This window comes from Sapajus apella, unplaced genomic scaffold, assembly GCF_009761245.1.
Source record: "Sapajus apella isolate SASKATOON/1434 unplaced genomic scaffold, GSC_monkey_1.0 scaffold1, whole genome shotgun sequence".
NCBI lineage: Eukaryota > Metazoa > Chordata > Mammalia > Primates > Cebidae > Sapajus > Sapajus apella.
In genome coordinates this window covers 70,520,024-70,546,988 of record NW_022436941.1, presented here as the reverse complement: position 1 = coordinate 70,546,988, position 26,965 = coordinate 70,520,024, and the positions used below count along the sequence as shown (strand labels likewise).

At 36.5% G+C, this 26,965-nt stretch overlaps 1 pseudogene; it reads right to left on the bottom strand.

Annotated features, from left to right (window-relative positions):
• Positions 1–3,766: 3,766 nt before the first annotated feature.
• On the bottom strand, positions 3,767–5,935 carry LOC116552606 (annotated as a pseudogene).
• Between the last annotated feature and the right edge of the window lie 21,030 nt (positions 5,936–26,965).

The window sequence follows — 26,965 nt, the reverse complement described above, 5'->3', positions numbered from 1 at the left end:
GTAAGCTAAGACAATGGGGGCCCATCTGACATTACGCCTGCAATCCATTACCATCTCTTAAGCCCTCCTGGAAGAATTTTCAAACAGCTCTTCCAACAATTCAGCTAATATATATATTCTCCAGGAGTAGTGGCTCTACTTGTCCCAGCCAGACAACATTATGCCTTGCCCCATGCTGGTGTAGACGCCTCTGCAGATCATATAAATTATCGTGTCAAGCAGTTAAACCATCAGACTACTGGGTACAAGAATTGATCTGCTACCAATGCCATTCGCTAATGCCATCCAGCGTAGGATAGATGCAAGACGCTGAAGCTCAGCCAGTGGACTTTGTTTTACAAATGCAGCTGCTTCTCAATTATCCTGACTAATAAGGCACAGAAACTGCCTGAGAACAATGATGGATAGGTCTCAAGCTGCTTTTAGCAAAGTGCATCTTCTATAGGAGGGTTATAACAAAACAACACAAGGAGTGTGTGTCCCTCAATATAAAGCGAAGACACCTAGACTGGTTTTGAATGTATATTTCTAAGTCACACCAATGTTAAACACTGAATTGCAGCTGAAGCAGATGGACTTAACTCCAGAAATCCAGGGAGGCTGCCAAAGAGCCCAAGCTAACAGATTGCTGTAGCCATGTAAAATAGGTCAAGTTGGACCTTATGCATGCTCCAGGGAAAGCTCTGAGACACGTGCACACACACACACACACACACACACACACACACACACACACACAGAGAGAGAGAGAGAGAGAGAGAGAGAGAGAGGGAGAGGGAGAGAGATTTGAGACACAAAACGCTGATTATGTATTTTATATATGCATATATAGATATCCCTATATGTACCTGTATCTATATCTATATACGTATAGCTAAGCAGAAAGTGACATTTCTACACTAAAATGTTGTTCTGCAGAAATCGTTTTTTAATACAAGCTGCATTGTTGTGGTATGGGTTAGGCTGTGTACACCAAAGTCCTGATATTTTCAGTAGCTGAACTCCTTTGGAAGAAGTCTAAATTAGCATCAAGAATCCTGAATTCTATACAAATAAAAACTGTATTTTGACGCTAGAATATCAGCAAAGGATAAGGCAACATGTTAAAACAATTCTTGATAAAATTCCAAGCATGGGAACATTTCATCTGCTTCATCATGGAAATCTGTTGCAATTATTACTAACAAAATCAAGTGTCTTCAATTAGTGAAGTCTGTTTCTAAGGAACATACATTGTTTCCAAATTACCATGGCTTCCTCCACTCTTGTAACCTACTGTAATTTTTTCCACAAGTGTTATTAAGTAATTTTGTTTGTCTAAAGCTCTCCAGAAAGTATCCCTTCCAAATACTATTCTTTTATATTTTTATTCAGAGCAGAGCTATTGAATGATGCCTCATTGTTAGACCAGCTTTATTAATCCCACTAAATAATGCAATAACAAGGGACAGTTGAAACATGGGACAGATGTATAAAAAAGATTTTTTAGATATAGTGGAGGTGGATTGTAATGGCATTTTCCAGGTGCTGATTTTTGCCTTGGAATCACCCAAACTAACCCCTGATAGGCATCTGTGCCCTGAAGGCTATCACAGACTCTGTGTCTCTGCCTCTACTCCTGCTTCCAGGGAAGTTAACACTGGTTCAAGACCTATTTCAGAGCTTTAATAATTAATTAAATGTTTTGCACCTTTACTGAGGAGGAGCTGTTGGCCCAAATCCTCAACCAAGTGTTTCATTCTACAATTCCTTTCTGCCTGCCTGGACTCCATTTTCCTTACCTTGTCACCTTCTAAACCTGAACTTGCAATATTCAAGTGGAAATGCAGAAAATCCAATCAGAAGAGCCTGTTGGAAGGCCATGTGCGGTTGAATAGGGTAATTTTGTCAGTCAGTGTTATCACTTCTTACTCTAGAGTTTTCCAAGTGTCAACGTTATTAATCATATAGAGGGTTGGCTGTGAGAACAAGAATTACAGGGTGTCCTGCCCTCAGAATTTGAGACATGAAGTCGAAAGCAAGATGTCTCTTCATTCTTCATGGTTAGTTTTCATTATTTAGTGCACAATAAACAATTAGGCATTTAGTTTATTCTTTTCTCTGACTTTTCAAACTATGAGATTGTTTGGTAACTACAGGTTAGAGCCTTTTCTCACGAAACAAATTTATTAGACTGTGACCAGTTAAAACAATAAAATATATCAGAAGTGGGAACATGTTTTTTCACACATATATATACAAAGAGTGTCAACTAGTGAAATATGAGGAATGCATTTTTTTTGTACTATGTGTTGAGACTAAAAAAACTAAAAATTTTAAATGGCCAAGGTTTTGTTACATCAAGATTCCTATATTCAGAGACCTACAGGGGCCGGGCAGATGACATAAATTTATGCTCAGGCCAGGGACTAGCCACAACAAGGCTGTGGATGCCACGGATAACTGGAGAGTGCATGCCCCATTTAATCTGTAAATGCATGTCAGTTTAAAAACAACTATTTTAAAATTTTTATTTTGGGGATACACCAAAGGTGTATATGTATGGGGTATTTGAGGTATTTTGATACAGGCATACAATGTATAATAATCACGTCAGGGTAAATGGGGTATCCATCACCTCAAGCATTTATCCTTTGTGTTACAGTCTAATTATACCATTTTGGTTATGTTTAAATGCATGACAAATTACTGTTAACTGTGGTCACCATGTTGTACTATCAAATACTAGATCTTATTTATTCTACCTAATTATATTTTTTTACCCATTAACCATTCCCATTTCTACCCTCCTTCCACTACCTTTCCCAGTCTCTGATAACTATCATTCTACTCTCTATCTCCATGGGTTCAATTGTTTTAGTTTTTAGCTCTCACAAGTAAGAACATGTAAAGTTTATTTTTCTGTGCCTGGCTTACTTCACTTAACATAATGACCTCCAGTTCCATCCATGTTGCTGCAGATGATGGAATATCTTTATTTTCATGGCTAAATAGTACTCCATTTTATATATGTACCACATTTTCTTTATCCATTCATCTGTGATAGACACTTGGGTTGCTTGCAGATCTTAGCTGTGAATAGCGCTGCAAGAAACATGAGAATGTAGACAATTTTTTAATATACTGATTTCTTTTCTTTGAGGCATATACCTGACAGTGGGGTTGCTGGATCATATAGTAACTCTATTTTTTGTTTATTGAGGAACCTCCAAACCATTCTTCACAGTGGTTATACTAATATACATTCCCACCAAGAGTGTACAGGGTTCACTTTGCTCTACATCCTCACTAGCATTGGTTATTGCCTCTCTTTTGGATAAAAAGCCATTTTAACTGGGGTAAGATGATATCTCAATGTAGTTTTGATTTGCGTTTCTCTGATGATCAGTAATATTGAACATCTTTTCATATACCTGTTTGCCATTTGTATGTCTTCTTTTGAGAAATGGCTATTCGGATCTTTTGCCCATTTTAAAATCAGATTATAGGTTTTTTCCCTACTGAGTTGTTTGAGTTCCTTATATATCATGTTTATTAATCAACTGTCACAGGGATAGTTTGCAAATATTTTCTCCCATTCTGTGGGTTGTCTCTTCATTTTGCTGATTGTTTCCTTTACTGTGCAGAAGCATTTTAAGTTGATGTGACGTCATTTGCCCACACCTCCCCCACCTTTTTTTTGTGCTTTTGTTGCCAGTACTTTTGGGCTATTATTCAAGAAATCATTGCCCGGTCTAATGTCCTAGAGAGTTTTCCCAATGTTTCCTTTTAGTAGTTTCACAGTTTGAGGTCTTAGATTCAAGTACTTAATTCATTTTGATTCGATTTTTGTATATGGTGAGAAATAGGCGTCTAGTTTTACTCTTCTGCATACAGGTGTTCAGTTTTCCCAGCAGCATTTATTAAAGAGATTGTCCTTTCCCCAATGCATGTTCTTGGCATCTTTGTTGAAAATGAACTCACTGTAGATGTATGGATTTGTTTCTGTGTTCTCTGTTCTATTCTATCATTCTATGATCAATTTTAAACAGCTGGAACAGTGGTGGCACTGTTAACGGCTTTCCGGGCAGCCTCTTGAGCTTGGTGGGCTTGTAGTACAGCTACAGCTTCATCAGCCTTAGAATGTAGTGACTCTGGAGACTCAAGCATGTGAAGAAGTTCTGAATTATCAATCTCCAACAACATGCCAGGGATTTTACCAGCAACAGTAGGGTGCATGGCTTGAATAAGAAGAAAGAGCCATTCACTCAACTTTTGCTTTTGCTCTTGAGGAGGGGCAGATGCCAACATGGAAGCAGTCAAAGCTTCCTGACCTTGTACATAAACAGCAGGCTGTTGCACTGTAACTTATGGCTGTGCATTAAGATGTTGCTGAGGGTTGCAAACTCCCGCAGCATATTTATACCGTGGAACAGTGTGGACACAGATCCGTAGCAGCTGCAGCTGTAGGACGTGGGCCCGCTGTCTGTGTGGATGTGTTAGCAACACACTGTGTTGGCATGACTCGTGGAACCTGTGAAGAAGCTGGTCTCGTAGTCCTAAATCGTGGTCTAGGAGCAGCTGGGCGAACAGCACCGGGCATACTTTGGAATGGATGAGGTCTGGCACCCTGAGCAGTCCAGCGAGGACTTGGTCTTAGCTGACCAATTTGGCTAGCAGGATAGTAGGCAGCAGGGTTCTGAGTCTGTGGGCTAGCAGTCATGAAGTAACCTGAAGGAGGCGCTGGCTGGTAAGGGTTGATTACAGGGTTGGGCACAGCTCGTACACTTGCCATTCTCTGCATATCCTGGTTAGTGAAGGTGAGCCACAGTTCTACCGTTTATTTCTGTAACTGCTTTAGTGGCTTATTCTGGGGAGGAGAACATACAAAACCAAACCTTTTGCTCCAACCACCCTCCATCATAACCTTTTCACTAGTGATTGTACCAAATGGAGAAAACTCTTTGTGGAGACGTTCTTCATCATCAATATCATCATCAAGATTTTTCACATAAAGATTAACACCCTGGTATCTGGTGATCCTTTCTTGCTTCATCTGTTCAAAATTGTGTTTAAGTTCCATCTGCCGCTCCAACTTTTTCTGAGCTTGACCAACGTAAATTTGTTTTCCATTGAGCTCCTTTCCATTCATCTCATCCACAGCTTTCTGTGTGTCTTCATGCCTTTCAAAGCTTACAAATCCAAATCCTAATCCTTTGGATTTTCCACTTTCATCAGTCATTACTTTACACTTAAGGCAGGCCCAAACTTGCCAAAGAGATCCTTAAGGCCCTCATCATCCATGTCTTCTCCAAAATTCTTGATATAAACATTGATGAAGTCTTTTGCCTTAGCTCCAAGTTCAGCTTCGCCTTCTTTACAAGATTTAAATCATCCAACAAATACTTTGTGATCTTTTAGAACATTCCATTCATTTTTTTCAATAGCTCTTTCAGCTGCTTCCTGCGTCTCAAAGTGTACAAATTCACAGCCCTTGGAACCGCTTTCAACACAAACCACATTACATGAAAGGATGTTACAAAAGCAGAAAATGTATCATACAGTGCTTTATTATCAATGAATTTGTCCAGATTTTTAATGAATATGTTGCCCACTCCAGTTCTGCGAAGTGATGGATCATGCTGAGACCACGTGATGTGTCCCAGCTGGCCCTTTATCACATCAAAATTCATGGTATCCAAAGCACGCTCCACGTCCGCTGGCTGCTGGAAGTTCAAGTAGGGAGAAGGGGGAGGGGGGAGGGGGGGGGGGGAGGGGGGGGGGAGGGGGGGGAGGGGGAGGGGGTGGAGGGGCTGATCATGTCCCTGCAGACCCGGATGAAGAGGATGGGCCTGGCTGGGCTGAACTTCTCCTAAAGCATCACCTTGGTCATGCCGGGGTGGAGATGCCCCACGTAGAGCGACGCCATGAGGTCGCTGGGGGCGCTGGGGTTCATCTCCTCACGGCCGCTTGCTGGGCCACAGGCCGCGACCTTTCTGTAAGAGGAGAGCCAGTGCTGGCGGCTGGGGGTGGAGCCGGAGGGAGGGGAGCGGGAGCCGGGACAAGCACAGAGGGACAAAAATCACCTGAAATCAAAAACTAATCAATGGCGGCAGAATGGGGTCGATCCGCTGCCGCTGACTGCCGGCTGCCGGCGGAGCAAGGGTGGCGGTGTCGGGTCTGAGCAGCGGAAAGGCCTCGGTATCTTGGTTCCTTTTGGAGCTGCTTCGGGTCTGTCTTGGCTGCTTCGCCTGGTTATTTTATAAAAGAGGAAGAAAAAAAAGTTTCCGGTGGGGGAGAAGCAGAGTTTTTGTAAATTTGGGTTTTGGGTTTTTTTTTTAAAGATTTTTTTAGATTTTTTTTGGAATTTTTAATAATAAGTGTGTGTTCCGAGCCCGGAGCACACACTCCGCAGTCTCAGCACTAACCTCTGGGGAGAAGGGGAACCCACTATTTTAAAATGGTAACTACTTACCATTGATTGTTTACACAAACAAATAAGCAAAGAGAAAATTAATAAAAATTCTACACTTAATCACCCCACTTTTTAACTTTTTGTTGTTTCTATTTATATTTTATTGTGCTATCTATGTCTTGAAAATTGTTCAATTTAGTGTTCTGTGGGGAGGATAATCAGTGGAGGAGGATTCAATTCAGCCATCTTGCCTCTATGAGTCAGTATTTTAAACACAAAGGCCACTGTGTAGTCCTAAGAGAATGCATTGGTACGATACCCCCTTACTTGCTTCAAGGGTCTGCTTGGATGTCATTTCCTTAGGAAAACCTTCCCAAGACTAGACACAGACCCCCTGTTCAATGCTGTGCTAGCACCATATGCTTTCCATGGAAACATTTATTAGAATTTTATCTAATCTGTGTTACTGTTTAATGACACTACCCACAAAATTGGCTTTTTTCTGCTCAGGTCTCTTCTGTGGCCCCAGTTCCTCATGCAGTATCTGGCACATAATAGGCATATAATGAATATTTGTAGGATAATTGAAAGAGACCATCAGGAGGAATATTATGTAGTACAAGTTAGTTGTGCATTGTAAAAACATTATTTTCAGAAATTATTTCATGGTTTAATTCGTTTATTTGGCAAACACATATTCAGTACCTACTAGATTCTGAGAACTTCACTGTAGATAGAAGATTGTAGACTGAAGATATAAAACAGATTATGACAGTCACTGCCCTAATGAAGGTTACAATCTATTCCATTAAAAATTTTAGCATTTAAATAATACTGAATAAGATAATCTCAGTGCCTTTTAAAAAATAAAATGACATAGTTTTCAAGTAATTTGTAAAATGTGGCATCTTATTTATTCTGATTCTGCTTAACGTCTTCACATACACTTTCATTATAATTTTATTTTCCATTGACATAATGTGATGGAAACTTGGAGAAAATAAAAGCAACACATTTAAAACCGTGTTTGTGGAGAAACTGCCAAATAAAAAGAAAATAGAGTTGGTTTGGAATTATGAAGACATCAATGCATTTGCATTAAGTGTAACAGGAGCTAAATCTTTTCTACCTATTAGTAAATCTACCTGGGAAGGAGCCAATAAGCATGTTGTCCAATTATGAGATGCAATTGGCTCTGGAATAGGAAAAAGGTAAACATAAAAATGGAAAACAAAATTTTATGACTTCCAAGAATATTCTGAACATGATTCTTTGTGCATCCTAAGAGTATTAGAGGCAAGAAGAGATGAGGAAATAAAGCCTGGTCTCTAATGGTTTTTCCTTGACCTTAAGACAAGAGTATGATGATAGAAATAGATTTGGGTTTTAATCGCAAGTCTTCATTTTCTATGTGATTTTACACAAGTTAATTAATTAATGAATTAATCTGAGACAGTTTCCTCCTTTGCAAAATGGAAATAACAATTCTTAATTTATAGTGAAGATTAGAGATACCATATGTTAAATATGCAGCATATTGCATAGATCGTGGTGCTATATAAGTGATGCTACTAATTATCACTCTATAATTTCCACAAGAGTACCATAATTTCAGCTGATTTTAATAGTAACCAAATAGATTCAGAAAGGGAATTATTAAAAAATATTTTATTTTTGGACTGGTTGTCTACAAATCCTTTCAATAATCTAAACAATCATATAATGTGAAGATATATACTGGTTTGGGAAGGCAATTTGAGAATATCTATTGGAAAGTATTTTTAAAAACTACATATAAAACCTAAAAAACCTAAAAACATTGAAGTTATATACAAAGTAAGCTGCCCAACTACAATAGAATACAATTAGAAATTAAAAATCAGAGGTGAATTTAAAAAATAAATATGTAGAAATTGAACATAAACCTAAAAAACCAAAGAGTCAATGAAAAAATCACAAGCATTAACAGGAAATACATTGAGCAAATTAAAGAGAAGATCGAATACATCAAAAATTATGGGATGTGGTTAAAGAAGTAGTTATGGGGAAATTTATACCTGCAAACACATATTGAAAAAGAACTACATCAAATCAATTACCTAATTATCTATCTTAAGACACTGAAGAAAGAAGAGCAAATACACCCAAAACAAATAGAAGGAATTAAATAATAATAACTAGTGTGAAAATTAATGAAATTACAAATATACAAACAATAGAGGAAATCAATAAAATATGTTCTTTAAAAATCAATAAAATTGGCAAAGCCTTAGCTAGATTGACCAAGAAAAGCAGAAGAAGATTCACGTTGCTAAAATTAGAAATAAAAGAGGTAACCTTATTACCAATAAGGTTGCAGAAATAAAAAAGATTATCAGAGAATACTATGAACAACTGTATGTTGGTAAATTCAATAATGTAAATGAAATGAACAAATTCCAAAAAAAAAAAAAAAAACTACTCAATCGACTCAAGAAAAAATAGATGCTCTAAGTAGATCTGAAGAGATTAAATGAGATTAAATTAGTAATAAAAAAAACTACCAACGAAGGAAATCTAGGCCCAGATGGCTTCATTAGTGAATTCTACCAAATATTTAAAGAATAATTATTAATGATTATTCATGAACTTTGCCAAAAAATAGAATACTTCCTAAATCATCGTATGAGCCAGTATTACACTGATACCAAAATGAAACAAAGATATTACTAAAAAAGAAATCCACTGACCAATGTATTTTATAATTATAGGCACAAAAATTCTCAAAAAGAAATACTAGCAAACTAAATTCAGCAACATATAAAAACTCCTACTATGGCCAAGTGGGCTTTATCACAGAAATGCAAGGTTGGTTTGTTATCTGATAATCAATTAGTTTAATGCACCGTATCAACAGAATAAAAGGAAAAAAACACTTGATCATCTCAATAAAGGCAGAAAAACATTTGATAGGATTCAATACCACTTCATGATAAAAACATTCAATAAATTAGAAATAGAAGGACACTTTCTCACCCTGCTAAAGGTCAGTTACAAGAAAAAACATATATAGCTAATATTATACTTATTTGCAATTGACACAACCTTGCATACAGAAAATCATAAAGAATACACACACAAAAACTACTAGTGTTAAAAACAAGTTTTAGAAGGATGCAGGATAGATCAATATACAAAATCAATTGTATTTCTATATATTTGCAATTCAAAAATAAAATTAAAAACAATTTTATTTACAATAGTATCAAACAGAATAAAATACTTAGAAATATACTTAACAAAAGAAATGCAAGACGTGTGCATTGAAAATGCCAAATTATTGTTGAAATAAATTTAAAAATACCTAAGTAAATGAAAAGATATGCATGACCATGATTTGGAAGAGAATGCTATTAAGATGGCAATACTCTCTATATTGATGTACAGATCAATGCAACCCCTTCCAAAATCCCAGCTGGCTGCTTTTCAGAATTTGACTAGTTGATTTTAAAATTCATATGAAAATCGAAGAGACCCAAAGTAGCCAAAACAATCTTGGAAAAGCACAAAGTTGGAGGATTCACACTTCTTTATTTCAATTCTTACTACAAAACAAATATAAGCAAGACAATGTCATACTGGCATAAGAATACATATAAAGAACAATGGAATAGAATAGAGAATCCAGAAATAAATCCTTGCATTTGTGGACAATTGATTTTAGACCAGCATGCCAAGACCATTGAACATAGAATGAAAAATGGGCAAAGAATCTGAATAGACATTTCTATAAAGAATATATTAAAATGGCCCACAAACACATTAAAAGATACTCAACATCATTATTCTTTAGGATAATGATAATCAAATTCCAGTGCAATGCTACTTGACACACATTAGGATAGCTGCAATCAAAATGACAGATAATAACAAGTGCTGGTAAAAATATGAAGAAATTGCAACCTTCATACACTGCTGCTGGAATTTTTAAATAGTGCAGCCATTTTAGAAAACAGTCTTCCAGTCCTTAAAACGCTTTATTAATGTTAAAAGCGTTTACTAGACATATTTAAATTTTAGAAAGTTATTAGGTAGATGCACTTTTCTTTGTTGGTTTAGATTGATCTTCAGTTACCATTTTACGAGATCTTTCCAAAAGCTTATCTCATATTATAAAACGTGCTCTTAAGTGAATGAATAAAGACAGACCCTGGAATCTTTGTATAAGACTTGGTTGGTTGGGTTGAAGATTGTGAACTTCTGACACTTCATACTGGAAACAAACACTTGTTTTTGGAATAAGAGGGCCCTCACTCACATCAATGAAATCACCTGTTCTGTGGAGTTTGACTATTTTCTCAAGGTTCGGAGATGCCTTCTTTTCTGTGAAATCTATTTTGTACTTGCATTGAAATATTTCCAATGCCATTTTTGCTTCAACTTCCAGAGTTTCAAATGGAAGATCTTAATAAATTAAAGCAAGGATGTCCTTTATGAAAGAACGTGGGTTCTCTTTTGTTGAATGTAGAGAGTTATCGTTTGACTCAAGAATTCCACTCCTAGGTATACACCTAAGAGAAAGAAAACTATATGTTTACAAAAAAACTTGTGCAATAATATTCCTAGCAGCATTATTCATAATAGTGCAAAGAGGTAAGCAATCCAAATATCCACCAACCAATACATGGATAAATAAAATGTATATCCATACATATGAATACTGTTATGCAATTAAAAGAAATAAAGTACTGATGCATACCACAATGTGCATAAAACTTAGAGACATTATGCTAAGTGAAAAAGGCAGACATAATACCAAAAATTGCTTGATTCCATTTACATGGAATATCCATAAGAAGTAAAGCTATAGAGACAGGAGTACATTAGTGGTTTCCTAGGTCTGAAAGGGATGAGAAGATTGAGAGTGATAGCTTAAATTGTATGTGTTTTCTGGGAGGGTAATGCAAATGTTCTAAAATTGATTGCACAATTCTGAATATACTAAAATCATTACATTTTATACTTTGGGTAGATTGTATGGTATGTGGATCATATCTCTGTATATCACCATTACAAAAAAATAAAAAGAAATCCTCATATATATCCTGCTACTTAAAATTCTGGATGTCTATCTTAAGGAAACATTTACATATTTTCACCATAAGTTTAATACAAAGAGATTCACTTTTTGCGATTTAAAAAATAAAAACAATCTGTCAATAGGGAGTGTAAATAATGTGTGGCGAATCTGTACCATGAAATACTACACTTTTATTAAAGAATGTAATAGTCTTTTCTGTATTAATACAGATAAATGTTCCACATTGTTAAGAAAAGTAAGTTGTCAAAAATATGTAAAGTATGATCCCATTTATAAAAAAAAACTGTCTTCATATGCAAGTGCATGTAAATACACAAAAAAAGGACTGATTAATGTATATCAAACTATTAACAGTTGCTTGTTCTGAAGGAAGAAGGTTGGTAGATTAATGAGAAGTAGAGCAAGAGAAGTTGGATGGGTAATCGTCACACTTCACTCTATAAATTTCTCTATTGTTTGCATCTTTTCAAGAAGAAAGTATTTATTATTACCAGTACAAAATTAAAACAAAGAAAAAACAAAATACTATGAATGTAACACATTGACTAAGTCCCAAGGCAGTTCATACCATCAAATTGTGATAACGAACTTGTAAGCTAAATGAACAATAGTATTGGTACAGGATTAATATGTTCTTGGCTACCCTGTTAGAGCAGAATTTTGTTTTACGGTAGAAAACAGATGATATGCTTTGACAAATATTCTGTCTGGTGCATGTTCAGCCCTTTGTATTTGTTATTTCTTCTGCCTGGAATGCTCTTCTTCCTGCAAATATCCACATCCAACTCTGCCCCCTCCTTTAGATATTGACTCAAATATTTTCTTCTTAGCCAAGTCTTGCCTGCCCACCCTGTCAAACTCCAATGTTCATTCCCCTCTTACTCCTCATGAGCCTTCCTGCTTAATTTTTCTTCATAACACTTTCAGCAATTCTACTGAATGCACTTATTAACTTGTCTAATGTCCATCTCTTCGTAGGACAAGTGAAGTCTATGAAGATAGGAACATTTGTCAAGCGTTTCAGATCTGTAACCCTGAACCTAGAGTGATATCTAGCACATAATATGTGCTCAGTAAGTTTTTGCTGAACAAATGAAAGAATAATTTATAATAGCATTTGAATCAAGAGCTAGTGACATAGATGGGATAAAAAAAAGGATTGTATCTCTGAATTCTCATCATCAAATCTCTTCCATTGAGCAAATAATTTAAAAACTAGACATAGATGGCAGCAGGAAGATTTTCAGATTTTCTTCAATTGACCATTTCCCCCCATTCACCCACCATTTATCATCTAGCTGCACAAAGAGGAGAAATATGAGGACAGAAATGCCATTTTCCTTTCTCACTTCTTGTCAAGCTAAACCAATCACAGAATCACAAATAAATCTGAAAGTTTTGTATTTGAAATTAGCCATCTGGGGATTGTTTTGATGATCCCAATTTCATTGGCAACGTCCAAATCATCACTTTGGACGTCATGCCTTTTTTTTTTTTTTTTTTTTGTCCATCAAGCCTGATCAGTTTACTGACCTTGGTCATGTTAGTGTCACGAAGCTGCTTCACAGCCTTTTGATCTGGTGTGTGTTGGTTCTGACATCTAAATGAACATATATGTATTGTCTTCCCTATTCTTGTCCAATTCAAGTGGAACTTGAAAGCATAGTCATCAAGCTCGCTTTCCTGGTAGTACTTTTCTAAGGACATTTTGCAACCTTTAAAGCTGCAGTGTCTTGGGCCACCAGAAGCGGGGTAATATGAGGATCTTCTGAGTGTGGTTGTGGATACCTTTCTGCACTGCCTTCTTGGCCTTCAAAGACTTTGCTTTATCTTGATTTTGGGAGGGGCAGAGGTTTCCTTCTTCACTTTCAGGGCCATCTTGTTGAGAAGTTACATTTTTAAATTTAGTTCTTCATCCGCAACAGAACTATTAGGATTTATTATTGAGAACCAGTTTTGGAAGACCAAACACAGAGAAAAAAGAGAAAGTTAAAGAGAATTAACAGCAAAACCACCTAAAGGAAGAGTACTCATAGGTGAGATGTGAAGCATTTATTCATCAAGGGTTAGAAAAACTGATTTCTCTCTCCAAAGATCCACAGCAATTTCATAACAACAGAAAACAACATAGAGTCCTACAACCATGAAACACCACCTTTTAGTCTTATATTATTTTGTTTGTCTTCTCAAATGCACTGATTTAGGTATTTTCAAAATGGATGAAAGATACATCTACCTTGTCAATGTTTAAAACTCCACAAAGAGACTCTGAAATCCAAACACTGCATGTTCTCATTCATAAGTGAGAGATGAACAATGAGAGCACATGGACACAAGGAGGGGAACATCATACACCAGGGCCTGTTGCGGGGGTGGGAGACAAGGAGAGGGAGAGCATTAGGACAAATATCTAATCCACGTGGGGCTTAAAACCTAGATGACTGGTTGATGGGTGCAGCAAACCACCATGGCATGTGTATACCTATGCAACAAACCTGCACATTCTGCACATGTATCCCAGAATTTAAAGTAAAATTAAATAAATAAATAAATAAACAGTGTATATTTTAGAGACTTAAACTCTTTAAATCAGATTTAAATTTATCTTGTTTCAATTTAAATTCAATGCCTCTTCTATAGTCCTTGGAGTAGAGAGGGATTGTACTTCTTGCGAAAACAGGTTTCTCTGCCCAAGCAGATCTACAACAGGTTAGGGTACAGCTGCACATAGTGTGCTTTATTCTGCAGTGCAAAACACTGTGTTCTGTAAACATTTCTAAGAACGATTATAAAGTACTAAGGCTGTTCTGCCAATCAGATTCTAAGTGAGCTGAGCACTCCTCACCCTCTCATAACAGAGTACATGTTGCCTGCAGCTCTGGCTGTTAAAAGGACAGAGCAATGTTCCTAAACAGGTTGGGTGGTGAGCAGAGGCCCCGTGATTCACCCCTAAATTAGTTTTAACTGGCAGGTTTTGGAAGTGAGGCTGGCTAGGTTCTGGTTGAGCAGACACCAGGTGCTGCTCTGTCCAGTCTGAATTGCTAGGAAAGAATCTTGAGCTGTGTCACTGGGTAGGGTGGGGGTGGGCAGCTCAAGAAAGTGGGGTAAGAATAGAAGCAGTGATTTCCAAAGTCCTTGGCCAGCTGTGTGGAACCTAGTGTCTCATTCAGAACACCTTCCTTGAAGGCAAACTACCAGATCAAGTTTAGAGAGATTGTTGTTCGGGCTGACTTGTCCTTTGGGTTTTGTACAAAGTTGAAAAGAACAAACAAGAAATTGGTGTTTCTCTTTCATACTCTGTCTCATTCCATTCTCTATTTTATTAGGTTCCACTGTGTCAGCTGAATAGAAGAAATACACAACCCATGCCCCATATTTCCATAAGCACATATTTTTACTCATACTGCAAAGTTGTAATTATTCCCACAAAATAATGATGTAATATTAATAAAGATGAAGTTATCAGATTGACACCACCAATGGCAAGATAAAGATTATTTATTATTTCTATTACTCAAGTGTTTTGTATTGTATTATTTGTCCATGGCTTCACAGATAATTAAAACTCATTGACTACATAAGTGTCTCATGAAATGTGTTAGATTGTTTTCGGACCTGCAAAAATGTCTGGACATGGTTGGTAAATGCGTATTGCACATCTCCAGCCAATTACCACACAAAATGCAGCTCTTTCCCTTTGTCTGTCACGGAAGCCTAACAGACAGCATTAGGCTCAACTGCATAATTCTGGGTTAATTTTCATGGCTGATACTATAGTGATGTTGTGAGGCACTGACTAAGCAACAGGGGTAAATGTTCCTTTTAAATATATATATTTTTTTCTTCAGCCTCTTTTGAAATATGCCTGCATGAAGAAGCACTCCTCCAGTCTCCTGAGAAAAGTGAGCATGTGTTTGCACCTCTCCTGCCCCCACCCTTTGTTTTCTCTTTCTAACTTGTGATGATTTGGATGGGATGAAGTTTTGTGCTGGCAAAATTCCAAAGGGTGAACAAATTGGGCTGTACTTTCATTAATGCAAAACTGAAAATATTGCTAAATTATTGTGGCTAATATAATTTGTGTCTGCTCCAGCTTTCTATTAGTTTTCTAGGGCTAGTATAAGAAAGAACCACAAACTGGATGGCTTAAACAACAGAAACTTACTGTGTCACAGTTCTGGAGACCGGAAACCCAAAACCAAGATGTCAGTGGGATTGGTACCTTCTGAGGGCTGTGAAGGATAATCTGTTCCACACCTCTCTCCTGGCAGTTTGCTGGCAATATTTGATGTTCCTTGGTTTTATATCTCTGCCCTCCTTTTCACATGACATTCCTCTCTCTCTCTCTCTCTCTCTCTCTCTCTCTGTGTGTGTGTGTGTTCACATTTTGATTTTTCAGAAGGACACCAGTCATATTGGATTAGGGGGCCATCTTACTCCAGTATCTTAATTAATTACACCTCTTAATTAATTACATCTGCAATGACTCTAGTTCCCATTCTGAGGTACTTGGTCCCATTCTGGGATACCTGGGATTAGGATTTCAACATAAGAATTTTGGGAGGACAAAATTTAACCCATAACAAGCTTCAAACAAATAATCGGTTATATAATTCAACAATTATATACTGAACTGTAGGTTCAAAAATAACAAAATTGAGAAATTGGTTTTCATGATTAACATGATATTTGCTGTTCAACTCCCCCAGAGGAGTTGAAAGTGGCTTCCCTAAAATGAGTGTTATATTTTGATTTGTCATACAGTAGGAAGAAGAGTTATAACTAATGGAGTGAGCCTCGCTGTTGGCAGGACTTTAGTCCAGCTTTTCCTAGTTCAAGATATAAAAAGACTTTTTATATAGTGAAGTTTTCAGTGGCTCCAGTCACTTCTTCCTTTACTGTTTCAATTACTTCTGGTAAATATACAAGAGCATGTGCTTAATTAGAGGGGCACAGCATTTATTGGGGTTTGACCTGACTCAATCACAAGGTATATAAAATGAGCCAAGGAACTTTTGAGGTTTGTAAATTCTTATAGTGCGTTACCTTGAGAATTCAAAATCCAGTGCTTGTAATCTTCTAGACCTTAAAGAATACTGTAACAGGGTAGTGTGTTAGTTAGTAAGTGTCCCATTGAGAGTCATGGCTGAGCAGAGTCTTATTAGTTATTACAAATTGTATAGACTAAAGAATCCAGAAATTATGACTAGAACTGCTCAAGAGAAGGTAGGAAAGGAAATGTATGTATTTGAGGCATGGGAGATAAGTTCAGTGTAGCAGGCAGAATATGGCATCTTAAAAAGCCTGGCAACAGATAGCAGGTGGCATGCCAGACTAGCACTGGGAGGCCCAACTTGAAGACACAAGGGTCTGTGGTAGAGCTTGGCCTTGGGAATCCAGGAGCAGATGGTGATCAGAAACACAGGCGAGCAGTTGGGATCTGAGAAGTCAGAGCCAAACCTCAATGTTTCTTAGAATTTTGCTTTCAAATATGGCATAAACCCTCCTTGACACTTTTCAGTTCTTAATATGTTAGTGGCATTGATCTTTCTCTGCTAGAGTCTTATCACTGTGACATTGCTCTAATTCTTCTCAATTCTAATTCTTCTCAATTCTGGCAATTCCCTTACTAAACCCATTCACTTTTTATTTCAGGGAAAGAATGGTGATCTTAATGAAGGCAGATTCAACAGAGTGGTGGGGGATAGATGTGAACTGGAGTTGGTTGAGGAGAGACTGGAAGGTAAGGACAGGAGAGTCTTGGCATGTTGGGAAGCAGCCCACCTGTACCCACTTTGTAAGTCATGTCATCTTGCTTCTTCTCTTTCAATGTCATCCATGCTTTGATGACTCCTCAATTTGTATCTTCAAGCCTGACTTCTCTGCTGGACTACAGACCCCTATTTCCAGCTTGCCCAAGCTCTCTACTTGTATGTCTCTAACAGAGTCAATCCTCTGCAAAATAGCCAGAGTGATTTTCTGAAAATGTGAAGAAGAGCATGCCATGTTTTACTTAAAGTCCTTCCATGACTTTCTAAAATTGTCAGAATAAAATCCAAATTCCCTATTATGACCTTCAAGACCCCAGGTAATCTTCCTCCCTAATCTCACTTCTGTGACTTTACAGTTCTTTCACAATGCTCCAGCCAGTCACACTACTAGTCTTCCATTATTTTGTTGAGCAAGCTACCTATGCTTCACTGACTGCAAACTTGCAGTTCATTCTACCTGGAGCAATCAGCCACCAGCTATTCATTTGACTTCCTTCTTCTCATCATCCATGTCCAAGCCAATAGGTTACCTGGTCTTTAAAGCATCCTTTCCCAAATACATAATCTAAAGTAGCAAAGTAGCATCCATCCACCCAGCCAGTCACTCTGTCACATTAAACAGGTTAATTTGTTTCGCACTATGTATTCCTATCTGAAATTTATCTTGCGTATTTCTTACAACTATGCTGCTTGTTTCTGTCCCTGACTTCCCTTCTCCAAGTAGACCATAAGTCAAGGAGGAATAGAGACCATGTGTTCAAGTTTTTGCTACACATGGCTTTTCTGGTATTCACAGTAGCACCAGTACATAGTATGGACTTGATAGACGTTTATTAAAAAAGTGAGCAAAAACAGGTCCAAAATCCAACCAACTGCTCTGGATAAGGCCACGCCTTTTCTTGGGTCAATTACTGAAATAACACTCTAGCTGGTTTTCCTTCTGCTTTGGTCTCCTTCAGTCTAGTCTCAACACAGCTTTCAGAGTAAAGTCATTAAAAAGGAAGTCATGAAAAAAGTAACCACTCTTGTGCCCAAAACCCTCCAATGACTTCTTACCTCAGTATGAGAGCCAGAGTCCTCATATCCCGATCTTTTGCCCCCTCTCTGAGTTCATCACCAATTATTTTCTTCCTTCCTCATTATAATCTATCTACACTGACTTCTTCAGTGTTCCCTGAGGACATCAAGCAGCTCATGCTCCAGAAATGTTGCACTTGCTGCTCCCTAGGAGTGGAATGCTCTTCCCTCAGATAGCCATATGGCTGGCTCCTTCACTTCCTACAAGTCTCAACTAAAATATTACTTTACCAGCAAGAACTTTAAAGGCCACTATAATATAAATAAATTAGCTCAATTTGATTTCATCAGAAATCTTGATACCATTTATTCAGCATTAATAATTATGCTACTTCAGGTCTAGAGTAATTAGTTGTCTATTATGATATTGACTATATTTTGAAATAAATCTCTTGTGAAAAACCCTTCAGAACATTGATCTGTTCTTTATTGATATTATCGGTGTCAGAGAGAAACTATTTTCCCTTTCCTCATTTAAAATCCCCTTATGACAACTTCTCAATGAAAAAGGAGCAAGATTTTAATAATTATTGCTTATTTATTCACTCATTGGATCAAAAGATTGGATCAAGATCAAAAAGCTTATTGGCTAGAACTTGATAAAATTTGTTTTTCTCATTTTAGTCAATATTAGATTAAGATCAGGAAATATTCTGCCAACTGTGCTTTTTTTTTTTTTTTTTTTGCAAATAATAAGGTTCTAGCACTCAAGTACTTTATGTTCCTTTAATGTCCATAAAAGCATAAATAGATGATCTGTTTTGATCCTGATCCCAATATCCCGAATTCATGATTTCACTATTTGTTAACTCTAGTAAAATGTTTTTTTTTTCTAGTAAAATATTCTCTTCTATAGCATGGCTTTTCAATATTAACATAATCAAAATACGTTGCTTACTTCTTCATATATATTCTACACATGCTGAGAAACTACTCAAATGTATACATCAGCAGTTTCAGCCAAATGTGAAGTAAAGTATATGCTATCAGCTATACAAGTTCCTACCTACTTTCTGTAGTGATACTATTAGTACATTATTATCAATGTGTTTGCTTCTGAAATTGGAACTGACTGTATATTTCCTGGAATCATCAGAGGTTTATGAATCACACTTGAAGAAACACTGCTACATTGATGGGGAGCCAATAAAGCTGTTTTAAAGATTATGTTTAAAATATATTTAAAGGAAAGTGAGTAGGGCAGATGAGGAAGCAGGCAGAGCACTGGTGGGATGACGGAAACGGATGCTCATTTATGCACACTCATCCTTCCAGTCAACTTCACCAAGACAGGAAGTCGCATTGGGAGCAACTGGAGTCCTACCACCAGGTGACCCCATTTCTCCCATGCTGTACCTCCAAAAGGACATAAGAGATTGGGAATCCAGTTCTCTCAGCTCAGTGGCCCCAATCTTTTCCTGTCTGGTGCCCTCTGAGAACACAGTGCATTCTTCTTCCTTTCTAGCAGTCTCCCACAAGAAAACTCTTGGGCAATGTTTTGCACATTGCAATGGGAACAGTTTAAGCAGAGTAGAAAGCCCCACTAGCTTCTATCCCTGATTGGCCATCATCATTTCATAGCTTAGTGCAGAGCATAATGTTCACCATGAGGACTCCACAGAGAGCTTCACTCTTAAAGTGCTTTCACATTCATTATTTCTTGTGTGGCTAAACTGCCCAGCCCAAGGAAATTTTTCTCCAGAACTGGAAAGAGGTTTATTGAAGGTACAGTTAGGTCATGATACCACCTCTCATTGAGGAGAAACATTTATACAGTTGATAAACTCTGTGATTCAGAAAGAAAATGAAAGCCCTCTACCATCTTATTCTGTTTCTGAAATTTAGTTTTTGCTGAAAGAAAGGCATGGAAGTTTCTAAGAAATGGGTCAGGGTGAAAATGGAGTTTAGCTCATTAAGAAAGGAAGAAGCGGGTCTCTCAAAATATGGGAGCAGCTCAGAAATATTTACCCTATTCAAGAAATAAAATTTGCTGACATAAGTGGCATGCCCCTCAATCTTCATGGAGATTTTCAAGTATCAGGAGCCTACTGAGAACACAAATTCCTCCAGTTCAGACATGTAGCTTAATGCAATCTATACAGCAAGCAGCTAAAATCTTTAAACACATTGATGGAATCTTTTGGATTTCAGTGTACTTGAGAACTTGAAGTAATTCTCGAGGACAGTTACATTCATGTGCCATAAATCAGAACCTGGAAGTAGGTTAGATTCTTCTTTCTCTGTTAAGTATCATAGTGGTGATCAGGAGCTGCTTCCTCCGTTTTTTTTGTTTGTTTGTTTGTTTGTTTATTTGTTTGTTTTTTTCATCTCTTTTTTCCTCTTTTCCTCCCATCCCCATACCTTCTCCTCTCCTTCTCTCTCTCCCCAGAGTAATTTAGCCCCTACCATGAGCCAAGCTTGGTACTACACTCCAGAAATTCTGAGATGAATGTAGCACTTTGCTTGCCTTCAAGATGCTCATACACGAATGAAGAGCCAGACATCTTGTCTGTGACCTACCAACTCAGGGCATCTCAGCTTGTCAATATCTCCCATTATGTCTCACTAATACACTGCTGCTTCCTTAAAGGGGAATTAAATAGCTGTGTAATTCCAGCCTGTCTCATATTCCCAGAGCAAAAATGCAACAATTAAAATTAGAATATTATGCAATTACTGAACATAGAATATACTTCATTAATGTATTCTATAGGTTAATTAGATCCTCAAATTGGGTTGTGGTTTCTACATATTTATGAGATCTTTTGATGTGATTCAAGCGACTAACAGTAATATTAAATGTAGGAAAACACTTCCTAAAAGATATGCACTAGGGAAACACCAAGCCCTGCTCTGTGATCATTACAACTGACCTTATGTTACTCTTCCTTTGTGTCATTGGGTGGACTAAGTAATAATGTAACTTCAAATCTGGCAAACCATTATCATCAAACTCTCCAAACTTCGAGACATTTAAAGAAACAAATTTAGCTCTTCTTGTTTAATAATGTGAATTGAATTACCTGAACCTCATCTTTCCTCATAAGCACATAATATATAACATTATTTTAAAATGTGTAGTAGAGGTAACAGGAAAAGTAAGAAAAACAGCTGACACAGGAAGACAACAGAAAAGTTTACCTATCTTTGCCTGAGTTCCTACAGAATTTGTTCTCTGAGACTGTTTCCTGCAAAAGCGTATGGTTCAAATTTGTACTGCCTTCAAAGTATTCAATGTTCAGGATTATCCAAAATGAGAAAAATAACATAAATATGCTCCTGTACCAGTAATAATTCTGGACACCTGACAGACACAGTGACAACATTGTAGCATGTGTGCTCTACAGCTTCCACAGCTGAAGTACCTCTAAACTTGAATCTTTGCAAGTGAATGATCTAAAATGGACAAAAAACTAAAGACACAAGAGGCAACAACATTAGAAGATGAATATTTTCACATTAGAGTATCTTCTAATAGATTATATAAAACTATTGTGTTCACAAAATTAAAAGTAATGAAGAGAATCAAAGCTGTAAGAAATGTACAAAAAATAAAATAAGCAAAAGCCACATAGATTAAAACAAATAAAAAAGAACTGTTTAAATCAAGCCATAAACAAGTAGCTTATGCTGCATATTAAAAACAGCTAAAGGCAAATATTTTGAATTAGAAAATAGAGCTGAGGAAAATAAATGAAATGCATCAAAGGAACATAAGAAATTGAAAATGTGAAAGAGAGATTATTCAGTGACATGAAGGAGAGAATGAGATCTAATATACGAACGCAAAAAGTACAAGAGGAAAACCAGAAAGAATGACAGAATCAAATAGTAACAAAATGGTGGCTGAGAATTTTATAGAATTGATGAAAGACATGAGTCCTTAGATCCAAGAATTAAAAGCTCTAAGAAAAACAAAGGAAAAACTCTTGACAATGGACTTCTTATGATAACAATAGAGGTCAGAGTATAAATAAGCATTCTCTTTACATTGCTGAAAAAAAATAGCTGTCAACCTAGAATTATATAGTAGACAAACTATCAATCAAGACTGAAAGTATAAAAAGGACAAGTTTAGACAAAAAAAGACATAGAGGATTTATCTTAACATACCCTTATTGAAGAGGTTATATACCTCAGAAAGAAGAAAATTGAACACAGAAGGAAGAAAAGAGTTTTCAAAGGCAATAATGGGCAAAACAATTGGCAAACATAAGGTAAACCTAAACATATGCTAATGATATAAAAATGAAAATGATGCACAATGTGGGGGTTCATAAAAAGTTAAAATAAAAATCTTAGACAAATGGCATATGAGGGGATAATGAAAATTAGTTTCTAAATTCTTTTTAATATTTGAAAAGGTGGTAAAATTATGAATTCACTTTGGACTTTGTTCAGACAGATATGCATTTTAAAAATGAAATGGTAAACCATAAAAGTATAGAGATTAAATATGCAATTTCCAAATCAATGATAGAAAAGACAGAATTAAGTCTAATTCTTGTTTTGAGAGGGGAAAAATCAGACATATTATAAAAATCATAAAATAAGATAAATAAAACTGCCAAAATAGAATAAATTTAAATGAACTAACCTCATCAGTTTAAAGATTCCAAGATTAGATTAAGAAACAAAATTTAACTCTTCAATATTTACAAGTTATATTTTGCCTTGTTCTGGTGGTATCAGTATGCTTGGGCAGCCATAACAAGATACCACAGGCTGGGGTGGCTTAAACAATGAAAATTAATTTTCTCATCATTTTGGAGGCAAAAAGTCTCATATCAAGGTATTATCAGAGTTGGTTTCTAGTGAGACCTCTCTTCCTGGCTTCTAGACAGTCACCTTCCAGCTGTGTCTTCACATGGCCTTTCCTCAGTGTGTGCATAGAGAGAAAGAGGGTGGGTTTCCCTCTGGTATCTCTCCCTATGAGCTCACTAATCCTATTGGCTTAGGACCTTACCCTTATAACCTTATTTAACCTTAATTACTTCCTTTTACCAAATACAGCCACATTAGGGGTTGGGGCTTTAACATGAATTTTGAAGAGTCAAAACCATTTAGCCTATAACGCTGGCCTTCCACAAAGCAGAATGTCAGGCAAGGATTACAATGCTAATACTTTTTAGTAAATGGAAGCATGAAGTATGATGAGGAGGAAAAAAGAGGAAATAAGCCACTGAAGAAAAAAAACAAACTTAGAAGGTTCATACTACTTAGTATAAAGCAACAGTAATCAAGACAGTGTGGTATTGGTGAAAGAATAACAGATAAAGAAAACAGAATAGAGAGCCCAGAAAAAGACCCACACAAATACAATCAACTAATCTTTGGCCAAGGAGCAAAGACAACCCAAAGGAGAATGGGTAGTCTTCCCAGTAAATGGTGCTGATGTTAACCAGTGGACATCTGCATGCACAAAAAGAAAATAGACATTTACTTTATTCTTTCCATAAAAACTTAACTCAAAATTAATCATAAAGCTACATGTAAAAGAAAAAAACTATGAAGCTTCTAGGAGAAAAGATGAGAGATAAAATCTGTAAACTTGATTTGGTGATGAGCTTTTAGCTACAACACTAAAAACATGACACATGAAGGGCAAAACTTATAAGTAAAATTTATTAAAATTAAAAAAATTTTGACTTGTGAAAAATACTGTTAAATGAAAGAAAGAGAAAGCATATACTGAAGAAAAATGCTTGCAAAACTTATATTTGAATAAGGACATATCTAAAATATGCAAAGAATACTTACAGCTCAACAATAAAAAAAACAAGTAAAAATGGGCAAAAGATCTAAACAGACACCTCACCAAAGAAAAGTTGCAGATATGCATATGTAAAATTGCTCAAAAGACCTACCAGTAGAAAATTGCAAATTAAAATAATGAGATGCCAATTGACACCTTTTAGAATGGTTAAAATAAAGATGAAAAGAAAAAGTTGGCAATACTAATTGCCAGGGAAAATTCAGAGCAATAGGAATTCTTTCTTATTCATTGTCAGTGGAAATGTGAAATGGTGCATGCAGCCACTCTGGAACACAGTTTGGTAGATTCTTACAAAGCTAAATATAGTTTTGCCATATGATTCAGCAATTGTTTCTAGATATTTATACAACTAATTTGAAAATACATGTCCATAAAAAACCTGTACACAAATGTTTAGTTTTGTTCATAATCCCCCCCAAACTGGAAGCAACCAAGATGTCCTTCAGTTGGTGAATGGATGAATAAACTATGGTATATATTATGTGGCGCATATATATATATATATATATATATATATACACACACACAAACACACACACACACACACATATATGAATATTATTCAGCAAAACAAACAAAGAGCTAGCAAGCTGTGAAAAGACATGGAGCATTAAAAGTGTATTGCTATATAAAAGAAGCCAATTTTAAAAGGCTACACGTTGTATTATTTTAATTGTATGACATTCTAGAAAAGATAAAACTATAAAGACAATAAAATGATCAGTGGTTGCCGGGAGTTCAGGGCAGTGTTTAGAGGGAGTGTTTAATGAATGAAGTACAGGGGATACTTTTTGGGTAGTTAAACTATTCTGTATGGTTCTGTAATGGTAGATACATGTACTATGCATTTGTCTGAACCCACAGAACTTCACGGCACAAGGAGTAAACCTTAATGTACGCAAATTTTAAAAAATGATTTAGATCAGAGGAGTCCAGGTTGAAATTCAGGATGTGACAGAAGAACCCCACAGTATATGTGCAACAACTTCACTGAAGAGCATGGGAAATAAAGGAGAAAAATCTAAGTAACATTGAAAGTAACTGTAAAGTATAAAACTAAAAGCAAAAGAACTGTATGTAAGCACTGGACTCTGGTTGATAAAGTTGTTTTCCATAGGGAAATGGGGTAACAGTTCTCACACTGTTTTATAGGTATGCTGAATAATGGATAATGGGAGCCAGGTTTCTCATTGTTCCAGAGGTAGGGTATAGATAAGCAAAGGAAAAGCTAGAATGATTCATATGGTAATGAATTCTAGTTGGAGATACTAGTATGAACTCATGTTTAGCTTATTATTTATAGAGATTATTACAAGTAGAAATATTTGTAGCTATCTATGTATACAGAGGTGAATATAACACACATATTTCCTTGTTCTGCCAGCTAAGAGGGCCTAGAGGCAAAGACATCCCAGCGGTAAGGAATATGCTTAATTTCTAACACGATTTTACAATTAAAAAAACTAATCAGGGCTCCTTGGAGAAATGGCTGAGTCTAGAATTTGGACAGAAAATATGTAAGATGAGTCTGGAATATTTTGTGCCAGAAAATAAGAAAGTGCTCCAAGTAAAATTATAGAATATGTCAAAGAAATACAGGAGACAATTGAAAGAGTTCCCAATTTTGTAAAAATTGAAACAATAATAAGCAAAAAAAAGGAAGTGTTGCATTATAAAACATAAGATAAAATTCATGAGTTCATACTGACATAAATAAATGATAGAGTAAATAAAAGGGGGAGAAAAGACAAATCCCCCAGGCAGAAGAATTTCAAATAATTTATGTAGATACTCTGCCCTCAAGGGTGGAGCATAACTCCCCACTTTTTAAGTGTGGGCTGTGCATAGGGACATTTTTCTAAACAGTTCAGTATGGAAAGGGGAAGAAGAGTAACTGTGGAGAAAGTTGACAGACACTATCTCAGGTGATCAAGGTTAACATCAGCAGTGATAAATCATACTGATAGTATGTACCTTTGATGAGATTTGATGAAAATAGCAGTCTGTGGTCTTCCTCCTCAAAAACGTATAATTCCAGTAAAATCGTGAGAAAAGCATCAAATAAATCCCAGTTGAGAAAGATTGTACTAAATTCCCTGCTGCTATTCCTCAAAATGGTCAAAGTTATTAAAACAAGCAAAGTCTAAGAAACTGTCTGGGTCAAAAAAAAGTCTAGGGAGACAAAATGACCAAACGCAAAGTGGTATCCTAGGTAAGATTCTGGAACAGAAAAGGGATATTTAGATAACACCTAAGGAAATCTGAATAAAGTATAGACTTTAGTTATTAATAATGTCTCAATATTAGTACATTAGTTATAACAAATGCACCACAGTAATGTAAGATGTTAACAACAGGAAAAATTGGCATGGGGTGTACGGGAACTCTTTGCATTATCTTTGCATATCTTTATATACTTAAACTCTTCTAAAATAAAGTGTTTATTTTTTTGAAGAAAGTGAGGCAAAGAAAAGTGGAATAGAAAGCAGCGCAAGGTATTCTTGCACTGGCTGCCTCCTTTTAATAAGGTCAAAGAGACTCAGCAGGTAGCTAGGCTGCCATGTTCAGTGGGTACACAGGTCTCCAGTATGGTATAGAAGAGAACTTGTACCTTTGAGCAGTTAATGGGAGAAAAAAAGAGGGAGAGTCTGTCTCGCTTCTCCTTTTCTCGTAATTCTCTATGCAGAATGGCTCACTCCCTTGGGAGCTAATCTCTCTACATGTATGGATCATATCATTTTGGTTCTCAGTGCCTATTCAGGAAGCCAGGTTCCCCCTCCCATGGTGTGTGGCTTCATTAAAGGTCAAAACTGAAGAGGCAGCAGACTTAGTGGACAGTAGACAACCAAGAGGTTAAGGGAAACTAG